At 36.7% G+C, this 14,446-nt stretch overlaps 1 protein-coding gene across 2 annotated transcripts in view; it reads left to right on the top strand.

Annotated features, from left to right (window-relative positions):
• Positions 1 to 2,338: 2,338 nt before the first annotated feature.
• The window catches only part of LOC134654502 (prostatic acid phosphatase-like), a 32,684-nt gene continuing 20,576 nt past the window's right edge, over positions 2,339 to 14,446 (top strand). For both annotated transcript variants that reach the window (XM_063509947.1, XM_063509946.1), the window contains exon 1: positions 2,339 to 2,464. The gene's annotated coding sequence lies outside the window, so the exon portion shown is untranslated. The remainder of the gene's footprint in view (positions 2,465 to 14,446) is intronic.

The following is a 14,446-nucleotide window of genomic DNA, read 5'->3' as shown; positions in this document are numbered from 1 at the left end:
GCAGTTTTTCTTGTTACTAAAATCGATGACATGGTTCCTAAGAAGAGATCGTCGTATGTCTTATAGTTTCAGATTTTCCCATACTGACCGATCTAAATGGGCCATCCTGTATAATTATTATACGTGACAGAAGAGGAAATCCCTTATAGAGTGGAGGCGCAAGATCTACATTAAATGTGCTGATCACTCAATATGCACAGACGTGCCAATATGAGTGTCTGCCTACCGCAGCATATATTTGTTCCTGAGTCAAGGGTGTGTTCTATGTATTTATATACCTATTATATATATCGTTGTCTGAGTACCCATAACACAAGCCTTCTTGAGCTTACTGTGGGGCTTAGTCAATTTGTGTAAGAATGTCTAAAAAAAAAATTATTTATTTGTAGGGTAATCAGCCGATAAATACCACATTCACCCTAAAGAATATGTCGGCCCTTTTCCGAGCAAGTTAATTAAAAACGTATCACCATTCGACAATTACATTATCGGCCGTGAATATGGGAACAACGGATAGAAGAGGGATATTCAGAATCGAAACTTTACCCTTACCACGAGTTTACCGTTTACCGCAGCCGTAGCACCTCACTCACAGCTGCAAAAGATCAAAAGCTCTTTAATCATAATCATTTATTTGCACATAAAAAGGGTTTTACATAGAGGTGTTATAAAAGTTACCTACAAGTCCTAGCCTTTTTAGCTGTAAAATTAATCCCAATTTTATAGGACTTCACGGGCCTATAAAACCCGGTCTTTTGATAGGCTAGCGTGGGGATATAGATCCAACACGTAGAGAGCTTTAATTCTTTAATTTCATGTAGAACACCTGCTGGAACCCATGAACCAGTCGCTGCAGGGCGCAGGCATTGGGACTATTGTAGAATTATTGTGTTTTATAAGGGAAATATCTGGGACAAATAACATATAAAAACTCAAAAATGCGCGTTTTCCCAGAGATAAGACCTAGCTAGATGGATCCCCCCCCCCCCAAAACCCCTATATCCCGCAGCGTTTCCCAGATCCCCGAAATATATAAATATATATATATAGGTATATATACCTACCTACGTTCTTCATCAACTCTCATCTATTCAAAGGTTAACTGGAAGAGATCCCGTGAAAGGGGAAGTTCGCCTTTGTACTGCCTATTCTTTACCTTGGCTGTGTGTTCTGTGCAAGAAAGAGTTAATACATTATATTGTCGCTTTCATAAACGGCCGTAGCAAACTCATGGTAAGGGTTACTGGGAAATGAAACAATAGACGGCTGATAGTGAATTGCTCCAATTCACAAACCTACACCTAAAACGGACAGGAGGATCCTTCTATCAACATTTCTTTGTTTTTAGGGTTCCGTAGCTCAAAAGGAAAAAACGGAACCCTTATAGGGTCACTTTGTTGTCTGACCGTCCGTATGTCAGTCTGTCTGTCAAACCCTTTATCAGCAGAACGCATGGAGGTATATCGACTTGAAATTTAAACCGTATACCTAACTTAGGTCTACGGTCCCTTGAAGCTGTGAAAAAATCAAACTTCTAAGTTAACGTAAACGACCGTTTATACCGCAAAAAACGTATATTTCAACACTCCTGAGCCCGTACCATGAGTCACTGACAGCTACTGTCAAAACTGACATATACGCTATCAAGAACGTAATTCACTTTCTATACATCTCGCTCGCACGCTCGCGTAATGCGAGTACAAGCGAGATGCATAGAAAGTAAATTAGGTTCTCGACGACGTTTATGTCAGTGCCAAACTGATGGTAGCCGTACAGTTAATCAAAATCAAAAACTCGTAAACGTCAATCTTAAGGGCATAGCTATGGTTATTCTATAAGTACATCAAATTATGTAAAAATATTTTCCATAACGTCAATATACAGAGAGGAAAATGGGGACTACGTTTGTATGGATAAGCGGTCGTCCCCTTTCCTCTTAACTAACATTACATAAAATTCATTTATTCATATATATGGTACAAAAACATGACAAAAAAAAAACAATAAATAAAAGATAATAACATACATTTTCGTCATACAAAAATACTACTTCAAAGACGAATATTTTGGTCATAGTCATACCGAACCATTTTATGAAACCAACTTTGATATCGCGAAAAAATTGGGTTGCATTAACATCGACATCTGATCGGCTGCATACTTGTATACGTTACCATGGAGATCTGTCCACAACGTGACACTTTTTCGTGCATGCTACCGGTGTTCATCGATTTATAAGACGTTATCACGTCAAAAATAGCTAGAAGCTAGCCCATTTTTAATCGCTTCATAATGCAGAATCTATTATAAGCAGTCCGTGACACCAGACACAACTAAGGCGCGCACGCGCAACTATCCATTCAGTATTACTCCGGTACTCGTTGTGAACTAATCAATTATTAGTATAGTATAGTGGTAATTTTATTTATTTATTTAGTTTGTTATAGTGCATTTTTAAATTAAGGTACGTATTTTTTTTATTAAGATATTATGAAATCCCATCACGTCTTATATATTTTTATACCTGGCGAAGTTTGTATGTGTAAAATTAGTAAACACTGAGGTACCCACAGAGGTAAAAAGGTACTTAGCTTTATTTTTAGTTATTTAATATTTGTAAGCCCGAAGAGTATAATTTTGACTATTAAATACCTACGTTAAGATAGATATTTAAAAATTTATAAAAAAAATTATTTCGGTAGTTTTATTTTATCTTAATTTTTAAAGGGGTTTTGTCACACAGTGACTATGTCACCCCTGTAGAAAAGTAAAATAAAACCTCCATTAAAAAAAGTAAAATAGTTTAAAAGTAAAATAATACATCCATTTTTATTACATCGTGTAATTTATTTATTAAGATCTATAATATTTAAGGTACATTAAAAAATAAACTAAATTATCTATAAAATAAAACTAAATGCTGCCAGCGTCCTCGGCACCATGCCAAAGGGGTCCAATTTCTTATATTTATTTTAATTTTATTTTGTATTCGTTTTAAATTTTAATTTTATTTTATTTTATACCTCCATTATTATTTTTAAACTAGCAGTATAGTTTTATACTAATAATAAACTACCAGTACCTATAAGACAGCTGCTTAAATAAAATATTACTTTTAGATTCGGATCGAGTCTGTTTCACGGCCGTCAGTAGATCACCTTAAATACCAAGTACCGTTCACATTCAACAAGATTGGTTGTGTGACTTTCCACTGTAATAAGGTACCTTATGGCGGTCGGCGCTTACGCTGTTATTAAGAACGCACCAATATAAAAAATATAAATATTAAATAATCTTTATTACATAATATTGGTACCTGGGTTTCATAGTAGATTTCCCTGTGTCTCAAGAGCCAGTTCCTTCCAGATATACTAATACAAGACAATTCGCTACGTGCACGACTGTCACGCAACCTAGCATCCGCAACTCTAGGGGAAAAAGTCAATTTACTACATCATATAAAACTAGGTACTCCAAAACTCAAAAACTTCTGAACGGATTTTCACACGATTTTCATCTATCAATAGAGTGATTCTTAAGGAAGGTTTAGGTGTATAATAACTTATTAAGGTTTTGTTTAAAATAGTGGAAATATGACAATGTTGTCGGAAAAAAACACGCTGACTAGGAGCTTTAATCGAAAACGCTGCCTAATCCGTTTGAGCTATAACAATACAATGTATGGTGGGGTTGTCTCTCTTTCATGGATCTACAAGAAAATCTGCGATGGTGTATGTCTAACTTTAAAGGATAACTTACTGTACCCATTCTTAACTTCTAGAAAAAGATCACATAATATGTGGCATTTGCAAAGCTTTTTACACGGATTACAGCATCAATTATTATAAAAATAATTACGTTTGTTATATTAAGCATTTCATACAAATTACAATGGTCCATTACACCATACAATTTAAATGAATATCTCAGGAGTAATCGTAAATTAAAGTTCCAGTTCGAGTCATATAACTCGTACCTAGCTTTGAGTTAGTCGATCCACCTTAAAGACTCTATCCAATTTTCACCACCGCATGCGCTGTTATCGCTCTACTTACCCCAACCATGTGTACTTCGCACTTAGCCAATACTAATACGGTGCTACGTGACATAAGCACCAACCCCCATATTATTTAGGTACCTAAGACACGTGGAACGTCACAAATTATAATTAAAATAATTATGTCATGCTGAAGTTCGGTTTAAAATAACTGACGGCGAATTTTTTGCGTTGAGTACTGCCTTGTCAAAACTATTAGCAGACAAATCAAATTATTTTATGAAAATAACCCTGGGCACAGCACAGTAGGTCTAAGATGGCCGGTTCTTTATCATTTCTCACCATGGCTGTCACGTTCTAACAAATATGTAAGTGCGAAAGTGACGCATAGCATGACAGGTGATAATAATAAATGCGACCATGATAGCTGGTCAGGACGCCGTGGTCACTTTTAATAGCGACTTCTTGAAAATAACGTTCTCCCAATTCTCCCATCTTAAATACCGCCAACGCATTTGCAACCACTCTAGTCTTGCAGGTGTCCATGGGCGACGGTAATTGCTTACCATCAGGCGGTTGGTCTGCTCGTTTGCCTCCTAAATCATAAAAAAAAGTTTGAGTATTCGTCGGCGACAATGTACTTATGACATATGATAAGATTGATAAACCGTCCAGTGTGTCTAGACCTCGTACCATTGAGTCACTGACAGTGTCAAAACTGACATAAACACTAGCGTCTACGTAATTTACTTTGTATACATCTCGCTCGCACTAATATGCGAGTACGAGCGACATGCATAGAAAGTAAATTACGTAGACGTTAGCGTATATGTCAGTGCCAAACTGGTGGTAGCCACACAGTTCTCTTTTTGAATATTCATGAGTTTTACCGTATTTAAGAGGACGTTTTTGTAAGAACCTAGTATATTATTATTATATGGGAGAACCCAGGGGTTTTCATGATACGAAAATACAAGGAAAACCTCGGGTTTAATTGCGACTATTGCGTTTCTTACTTGCAGTTGAACATGCGTTAGTAATAGCGGGATAATGTAGGTAGTTAAACCCACAAGAAAATAACATACATTAGGGCTCATTTAGACGGCGCGCGAACATGTATACGATTTTATTTACATTGCGGACCATTGCGGGTACATTCATTCAGGCGACCGATCAAATGACGAAATGTAATGAAACTCGTATGCGAGTTCTCGCACCGTCTAAATGAGCCCTAAGGAGAGATACAAAAGAGAGATAGAAGAGACCTATTTCACTTGACAATTGTCACCTGTCAATGATAACCATATCCGTACCATGAGTCACTGACAGTGTCAAAACTGACATTTACGCTATCGAGAACGTAATTTACTTTCTATACATCTCATTTGCACTAATATGCGAGTACGAGCGAGATGTATAGAAAGTAAATAACGTTCTCGACGGCGTTTATGTCAGTGCCAAACTGATGGTAGCCGTACAGGGCTCGTTTAGACGCTCGTTTAGACGGTTCGAGAACTCGCATGCGAGTTTCATTACATTGCGTTATTTGATCGGTCGGCTGAATGGATGTTACATTAATGGTCCGTAATGTAACTAAAATCGCATGCGAGTTCGCGTGCCGTCTCTATAAGCCTTGGATAGATACGCCCGGACCTATTTCACTTGACAATTGTCACCTGTCAATGATCACGTCAATGTTTACTTGTTTTACTAGCAATGTACAGGACATGTATGTACCTATTTAATTTAAGTACCTAGTAGTATATACAAGTAATACAATTTTTTGACAATCGAGTTCAGCGAGCGATATCACTAAATGTTTCTACGACACGGTACTTAAGTTCATTTGAAATAAATTAGACACGATTAAAACAAAGATAGGCATAGGTAAGTACAAAGTGAAACCTAGATAACACGAAATTCAAATGGAAACGATAAAAACTCGTGTTACCTATTCATGTCTTTTATGTAGGTATTATCGTCTTACAGAAGTTATATTATTGTTCGATTAGAAGTGGTTTCGAATCGATTAAAACTAGTGGCTCTATGAGCTGTAGAAATCGCGATAAGCTTTAAAACTTTCACAATAAAAAATGTGTAAGTACATACTTCTTTGAGTCATTATCACAGGGAACTCAAATAGTCTTGCGCGCCATAGAGACCCTACTGGCGCTTAAGTCATTTTCCGCCATTTTTATCTATATATTCCAAAAACGAAACTACAAAAAAATCTGTCAAACTATCGAACTTGTTCAAAAAAATTCACGAGGATCGGTTGAAAAATGCGACCTACAAAGGAGAATATCCGGACGGGCGAAAACATTTTTACCCAAGCTGAAACGGACACCTTCGCTAACGCACGGTCAATGAGTTACATAGGTGAATAACTAATTGAAAAAAACTTATTTTCGACACGCTCTTACTATAGGAGGCATTAGGTAACCTATCGTTTATCTGCACGCCGCGTCGTTAAAAATATGTCATTTACTCGTAACTTAAGCAAGACATAACATTAGCTACGATAAATATAAAAATACAATAAATAAACACAATCGAACCAGATAACCGGCCTAATTAACCGCTTCCTAGTTCACAATCGGTTTTTAACTCCGGCGAACGGCGGGTTAATTATCGGCTCACTTCATTCTAACTGGTTTCAGGCAGTTTGAACCGGGTATTAAGTCAAAGACGCCTAGTCTTAGTAAGATGGCATATAGTCCAGAAATTGGGACGGGTTCCACCGTAGCGGGGTGGCCGAGGGGTTCAAGGCGTTAGCCCGGATTGCTAAAGACGGCGTTCGAATCCGGCCTTCACCACTAGAGGGCTTCGTCACTTTTTCTTTAATATATGACATCTATTTCAGTTTCTAATTTAAAATAGTTAGGTACTAAAAGTAGTGGATGTTTCACAGGTCTAGAATGACGCTTACCTACACCTAAAGATAATTAAAAGTGTGAGGCAGCCCCCTCCCACTTTTTTAGGGTTCCGTACCACAAAAGGAAAAAACGGAACCCTTATATAGGATCACTCGTGCGTCTGTCTGTCCGTCTGTCACAGCCTATTTCCTGCTTTCTATTTTGAAATTTGGCACACATATGTAAGTTTGTGACCCATAGACGGCCGTGTAACGTAAATAAATGAATTTTAATTATGGAGGCCATTTTTGGGGATAAATGAGAAATTTAAAAAATAAAAAATTTCAAACTATATCGTGTTACATATCAAATGAAAGAGTTCATTGTAAGAATCTCAATTTTTTTTTATAATTGAAGGATAAATAGTTTAGCAGTTATTCAAGAAAATAGGCAAAAAATGCCTTTATCTGCGAAACTACTGGGTCTAAAATAAAAAAAAAATACACTAAATAGTTCTTTACCAATAGATGACAGAAAAACCTATTAGAAATGTGCAGTCAAGCGTAAGTCGGACTTAATGTACCCTTGGAACGCGAGTCCGACTCGCACTTGGCCGGTTTTTTAATATTGATTATGGATGGTAGACCCAAAAAACGATGGATGGATTGTGTGAAAGAGGATGTATATGGGAAAGAAAGGAGTGATCGAGTGCTGAGGTGACGCAAGATAGAGCAGGATGGAAGAGAAAAACATATTGTGCCGACCCCACATAACGTGAGATGAGGGCAGGAGGAAGAAGATGGAGTTTGTAAGAAAAAATGAGACATGGTCGACCCCCGTCCACCCCTAAACCGTCTTACGTAATAAATGGCGCCTCCCCATTCCTTGTTATAAAACTTTTTTTAATAAATGAACTCGCTTTTTTTAATGAATGAATGATGATGAATGAGGCTCGCTCCATCGTAGGCCACGTCTTCGCCTCGGCTAGTCTGTGGCCATGAGTAAGCCCATTTATAATTAAAAAAAAACTCATTATGCAGAATAAATTAAAAACATAAACACAAAATAATGTCTGTTTCGAGCACGTAAATAAAGAGCATATTTAGAAAATAATTATTGAAGAAGGATTCCTTCAATAATTATTTTAAAGATTTTCATTACGTATCGAAAACCACACTTGCGATGTTTAATGACATCAAGACATCATTAAAAATATATGATATCACAATATGTCACAGATAAAATTATAATATCGCCATGTTCTTGCCGGTTTGTTATCAATAAGCTCAACATTCTTGTAAAAATCTTAATCACTACATAGTATAAAACAAAGTCGCTTCCCGCTGTCTGTCTGTCTGTCTGTATGCTTAAATCTTTAAAACTACGCAACGGATTTTGATGCGGTTTTTTAAATAGATAGAGTGATTCAAGAGGAAGGTTTATGTATAATTTGTTAACCCGTGCGAAGCCAGGGCGGGTCGCTAGTGACCTATAAAGTATAAAGCCGAAAAGATTTAATTAATACGTAATTATTGATACAAAAACTCAATAAAAACAAAGAGCTATTAGTTAGTGCATTCCGTATTAAGGGCGGTAAATCAGAATTAACGAACGAGTGTGAGTTGAAGCCCGAAGCCAAAGGCAAGGGCTTATATTAACACGAGTTCCTAATTCCTGTACAAAGATTTCCATCACACTTTTAAGGGAAAAAAGTTCTGTCTAATTTCGGACGTACGTTATAGTCCTAGGGCGGAATATTTTAATTAGTAGGTATGTCTGTGTTACAGTTTTTAATTCACGGTTAGTTTCACTAGACTTATATCGACCGGGAAATATCAGGAGCTCAAAAACAATACAATAGGTAATCACGGTTCATATCCATAACGTACTAGTGCCAAGGTAATCACGGTTCATATCCATAACGCACATGCTAATGCCCAATAGATGGCACCCTGCTGTCACCTCTATTGACAAGTTTCAAGATGACATGAACTGGGACCGCGCCTAGCACCAGTACATTTACCTTACTAAGTCCGTCTGTGTTAGTAAATATTTAAACAAGCAGGTTAGTGAAGTAAATAAGTTAAGGTCATGATGCAAAGTTGGGTACCTAATGATTCTCCGAGAAACTTTTAGCAGATTATCGATTCGCCGACAACGATTCGCCGAACATCGTTTCGCAGAGTCATTTATTTGTAAATGTAACTTTTGGTCGACTAACGTTACGTAAACTCTTGGTTCACATACAGTTCAGTTCGCTTCTGTGTAAATTAGCTGAACTATTATCGGACGATTTCCATTTGGTAGAGTAACTGTTTCGTTTAAGCAATGTTTAGTCGAATAACGTTTCACATTGTACATATATTTTTTTTATTTTCGCAACAAAAGGATGATATAAAATATTATCATGTTTTAATTAAATGCGTTAAGTAGGTATACATATATGTATATAAAGTAAGTTACGAAGAAATAGCGAATATGTAGTGTCAGACTCGTCGTAAGGCTACAATTGCACTACATCAAATTGGTGGATTTCGGGAGGAAATGCTTGAGTTACTTTAGAAAATACCGAAATCATAATACACATGCCTTTAAAAATTTAGGAGTTCCGTCAATTCCTAATGGATTCCAACATCAGATCAGAACCAAAATTATTATGGGAATACCACGAAGGTAACTTACTTAAATCGGACCATGGGTGCCGGAGTAATCGCTGAACATATTACTTAAAGTAAATCATCATCATTATCATCAAAACAATCATCATCATCAGGTACACTTCATCATAGGCTCTCCGAAATATGTCGCGCGAGTGACTTAAACCGTAAAATTATTCAATGCCAAATGAACATTCGACCTATTGTGTTTCAACCAATGGTTTCTCGGGTAATTATGACAGTTACTAAGAAATGATTATTCTACGAATAGTAAATATGCGTATCAATGTTCTGCTTATTGACTACACTCGCAAACGACTATTATGCGTAATGGGATTCGGCCAATCGTTACTCTGCCAAACAACCCGTCGGCGAATCGTTGTCGGCGAAACAAAAATCGGCGTAATTTTTCTCGGAATATCAACAGGGCACCTGCAAAGTTACACGCGATACATGCAAGGTTTGATGCATCCGTTTAGCCCACGGTCAAGTACAGTACAGCTACTTACAGGTCAATTCGAACATTTACACTGATATCTAAATGACATCGAGTGATATAATCATTTATTTACAAACAATATATATGCAGTGGTATTACTAAAAGAAATTAAAAACTAGCTTAAATCTAAAATAGGTTCTTGAGGCATTGTACCAAGGATGCTGGCGACATTTCCTCGCTGTATCGCAATGCTGATACGTTGTGCGAGGTAGCCGCCAGCTCTTCGGTCACCAGTTACGTCAACCAGACGCTTCGCGATTTCTACGAACATCTAAATAATGTCATTCAGATATCGTATTGTAATGGCGCGGGCGAGACACACGATCACTAAATGACAACATTCACTAAACACACATAGGTATCATTAGTATCATGTTTCTGTCCTTGGTAAGCTTTAAACCTAGAACTCATACACAACTCATCTGAATCATTATGTAACTATGTGTGTAATAATCAGTATAGTTTACAAACAATATGATCTTTCAATAAAAAACGGAGACATCATTATCTCATCATTATCTCATTGTGCTAATTTCAAACTCATTCAAATATGGCCTGTTTTACAGTTTACATTCATTTTACGTTTTGACACAATTATCAAAATATATTCATACAAATATGGGTCCTTTACTATAGATTTAAGGACTAATTTTGTTTGTTTTGTTGCTAGCACGTGCTGTACACGTCTAGGAAACGACCCCTTTCAGTTATCAGATTGAACGTTGCTCTTATAATACAAATAACAAGATTATTATTAGACATAATATATTTACCAGTGTCTGCCATCCGAATGTCACCTTTTCTCAATGTATGCATTGAAATTGCATCCCTTCAATAATATCTCCACTACCAGGCATTCAAATTTGCATTGGACGTGAAAAAAGATAATACTTAATACACAAAATCCTTCCCGCACCCAAAACCCCGGGGTATGCTCTTTAGTAAAAATAAAATAGTCTCCATATTAAAGCATAAATTACTACATTATTACAAATTATTATGACATCTGAGACACATGACCACACACATGACCTTAAGTTAGAGTCTGTTCGAAAAGAGAAGAGTTGTGGAATATATTGGACCCCATACAATCCACAACTTTTTTTTCCGCACAGACTTCTATTATAAGCGATTTCGGTAACTTAGTGTTTATCAATTTATACTCTCAATGTCATTAGATAATTATTTGCCGTGGAACATTTTTGACACCTATTTATTCAGCTGCGCAAGTCAGCCTTTGGTATTTGTTTTACGAAAATCGTAACCACTATCGCTTTTGTTTGGTTTCGCTCCCTGTTTCATTTAACCGTCGAGACAAAAGTAAGGCAAATTACCTACGTTGCTAATTGCTACTGTTTTTATGGGAATTTACAATAAGCGAACAAACAAATAATTTCAGACGGCATAATTATATGGACTACGTTGCTGTCGATACGGAGAAAAACCAAACAACTCGAGTCTGTGACCTTCGAAATATCAGGCCAAATTATTACTACATATGATAATTATTCATTGGGGAGCGTTCAAGTATTACGTAACGAATTTGGGGGGAGGGTGGGGTCTTGTAAAACGTTACGATGCGTTACAGGGGCGGGAGGGGGGGTTTGAACTACGCGTTACGTAATACGTAACATTGTTTTTTAGCCCTTCAGAACTTTTCGCCACTTTATGGTACTTTACGCCACGTAATTGTGGCCTTTAGGTAAAAAAATGGTTACTTGGTGGACGTTACGGCGCGTTCAATGGGGGGGAGAGGGGTCAAAAATGTCCAAAAATTGCGTTACGTAATATAAATCACAATGACATAACATTTGATCTAAATGCATCGTTAAACCAGAATGGTTTATCTCCGGTTTAGTAATGAAACTAATGAACGGGCAAAAATTTGATTACAATTAGATGTAATTATATGTACATAAACAACATAATGATTGCAAAAAATTAAAAAACCAACCTGCTCCTTCAAACCTTCAAGAAAAGAGCGTACTCTGCGTACTCCCATCTTAAAGGTCAGCAACGCGCTTGCAACCCTTCTGGTGTTGCGGGTGTCCATGGGCAGCGGTAATCGCTTACCATCAGGTGATCCGTCTGCTCGTTTGCCTCCTATATCATAAAAAAAACAATAACCGTGTGGCTACCACCAGTACCTACTATGTCACTGACATAAACGCTATCGAGAAAGTAAATTACGTAGACGTTAGTGTACATATATGCCAGTTTTGACACTGTCAGTGACTCATGGTACGGGTACCGGTCGGCGCATAATCGGAACAGGCTGCTCCATAACCTAAATGGAGCACAAATATGCATTTTAGTTGAAATAATTTAAATGTGCATTTCTTTCTTAAGAATATTTGCTATATTATTTGGTGTTATCTTATTATCTATTGATATTTATTTATTAACTTTAGCAGCCTAACCTGCAGCATATATTTTGCCAAGGTATGACTTAAATGTATGGCCATAACTACTTAATCTATAGGAAATAATGCCAGGGGGGTTTCACTCCGCAGTTTAGGTATATTTGGCCGGCGCGCCCACCGTACAGGCGTATAGCAGTGGGCTGCCGCTCGGCGCGCACGATAGTCGTGTCACATGGCGCTCGCGCAAAATTGTAAATACACAATGGCTTCGAAACTTACTTCCGCGAGAATCAGACATGCTATATTCGGATAAAAAATGTATGTTTACATAATCAACGTTTGTAATTCCTACATATTTATCTTAAAAACAATAAATCAGTGGGTATAGGTATAAAAACTTGTCAAGTGATAACCCCGTGCCGACACTCACAGCTCGGTCATAAAACTGCGGCGCGCAAAGGAGATTCACGGTTCGTGCGCGGTTATAAGTTTCAATTTTGCTTGCAGGCGGCGATATAGGTGTAATTTTATACCTAAACCTGACTTTTGTGAAGGAGTGAATTTTCTGTACGGTAGTACTATTAGTTATTCTGTGATAATGCTTTCCACGACTGAATTATAAACAATATAAACATCCAATCTAATATTATATGGAATTCTATTTCGTAGAATATAGGTATATTTTTACCATTAGAGCTCGTAATCTACGACACTGAGTCAATGTGACCCCAGTTGAACCGGTTGTCAATTATAACACCTAAATTTTATGTTTACAAACTTGTTCCAATAACGTAGGTACACTTGCAATTTGACCTTGACTTTGTGCCCTATAATCCTAACTTGTCTTACCAATCTTGATTGGCTAAAATGTATATGAAGATTAGTTTTATTTGCAATAATAATCGTAAGTGCATTGCTATTTAATAATCGTATCACTACCTACACATTATAAAACAAGGTCCCCCGCCGCGTCTGTCTGTGTTTGTGTATGTACGTTCGCGATAAACTCACAAACTACTGAACAGATTTTCATGCGGTTTTCACCTATCAATAGAGTGATTTTTGAGGAAGGTTCAGGTGTATAATTTGTTAAGGGGTTTTCACCTATCAATAGAGTGATTTTTGAGGAAGGTTCAGGTGTATAATTTGTTAAGGGATTGTGTAACCCGTGCGAAGCTGGGGCGGGTCGCTAGTTATTACTACGTTCATAGCACGGTCATGGTATGATACGGTGTAGTGGGCAGAGACCTTTAATCCATCACTTGTAGCTAGAAAAAACACTTAATCTTGTAAGGTTAAGAATTATAGACTATTTGGTAAATTTAGTCGAAATATAATTAATTCTAAGTGCACGCAAACCTACGGAAGATGGATTTTTAATAAATCCTAAAGTCAATTTTTTTATTCGGTAGACTAAAATGACATTTCATAGTATGAAATGACACATGATGTTCATACTATGAAATGTCATTTTAGTCTACCGAATAAAAAAATAGACTTTAAATACCTACCTATGCGTACCATTACTACCAACAGGTGAAATATTAGGTACCTACGTTTATATAGCTTTGGTTCAGCACTGTATATTTAATTGGTCTGATAATGACTACAATTCAAATACGATAATTTATTTACAATTCAAGATGCAATTCATCTGGTCATTATTTGTAATTACATATACTGATTACGCGTATAATGACCACTGGAATTCATAATTATATTGTTACAATAACAAGTCATTGAAGTGATCAATGATTTCAGATATAATAAGCTTATAAGGCGTACTATACTTATACATGATGATTTTTAATCGGTGATCAGGAGTGTAAAAATATTAATATCTAGCCCAAATTAAACTTATTAGGCTAGGTCTCACGCAATTATCTCATTGTTTAATTAATTAAAAGTTAAAACATAATTAAAACTAATAATCACTAAATACATGGTTATCCTACATGAAGTAACTACGATACGTCAAGTGCCATCGATATGGCGGGAAATTTGACGGATCTATGACTTTGTTTATGCATATGACAATGACAAGTTATTACTCATAAGTTATCAATTGCCATTAA

This window comes from Cydia amplana, chromosome 15 (genome assembly GCF_948474715.1).
Source record: "Cydia amplana chromosome 15, ilCydAmpl1.1, whole genome shotgun sequence".
Lineage (NCBI taxonomy): Eukaryota > Metazoa > Arthropoda > Insecta > Lepidoptera > Tortricidae > Cydia > Cydia amplana.
The sequence above is the reverse complement of the archived record's forward strand: the minus strand, read 5'-3'. Positions and strand labels throughout refer to the sequence as shown.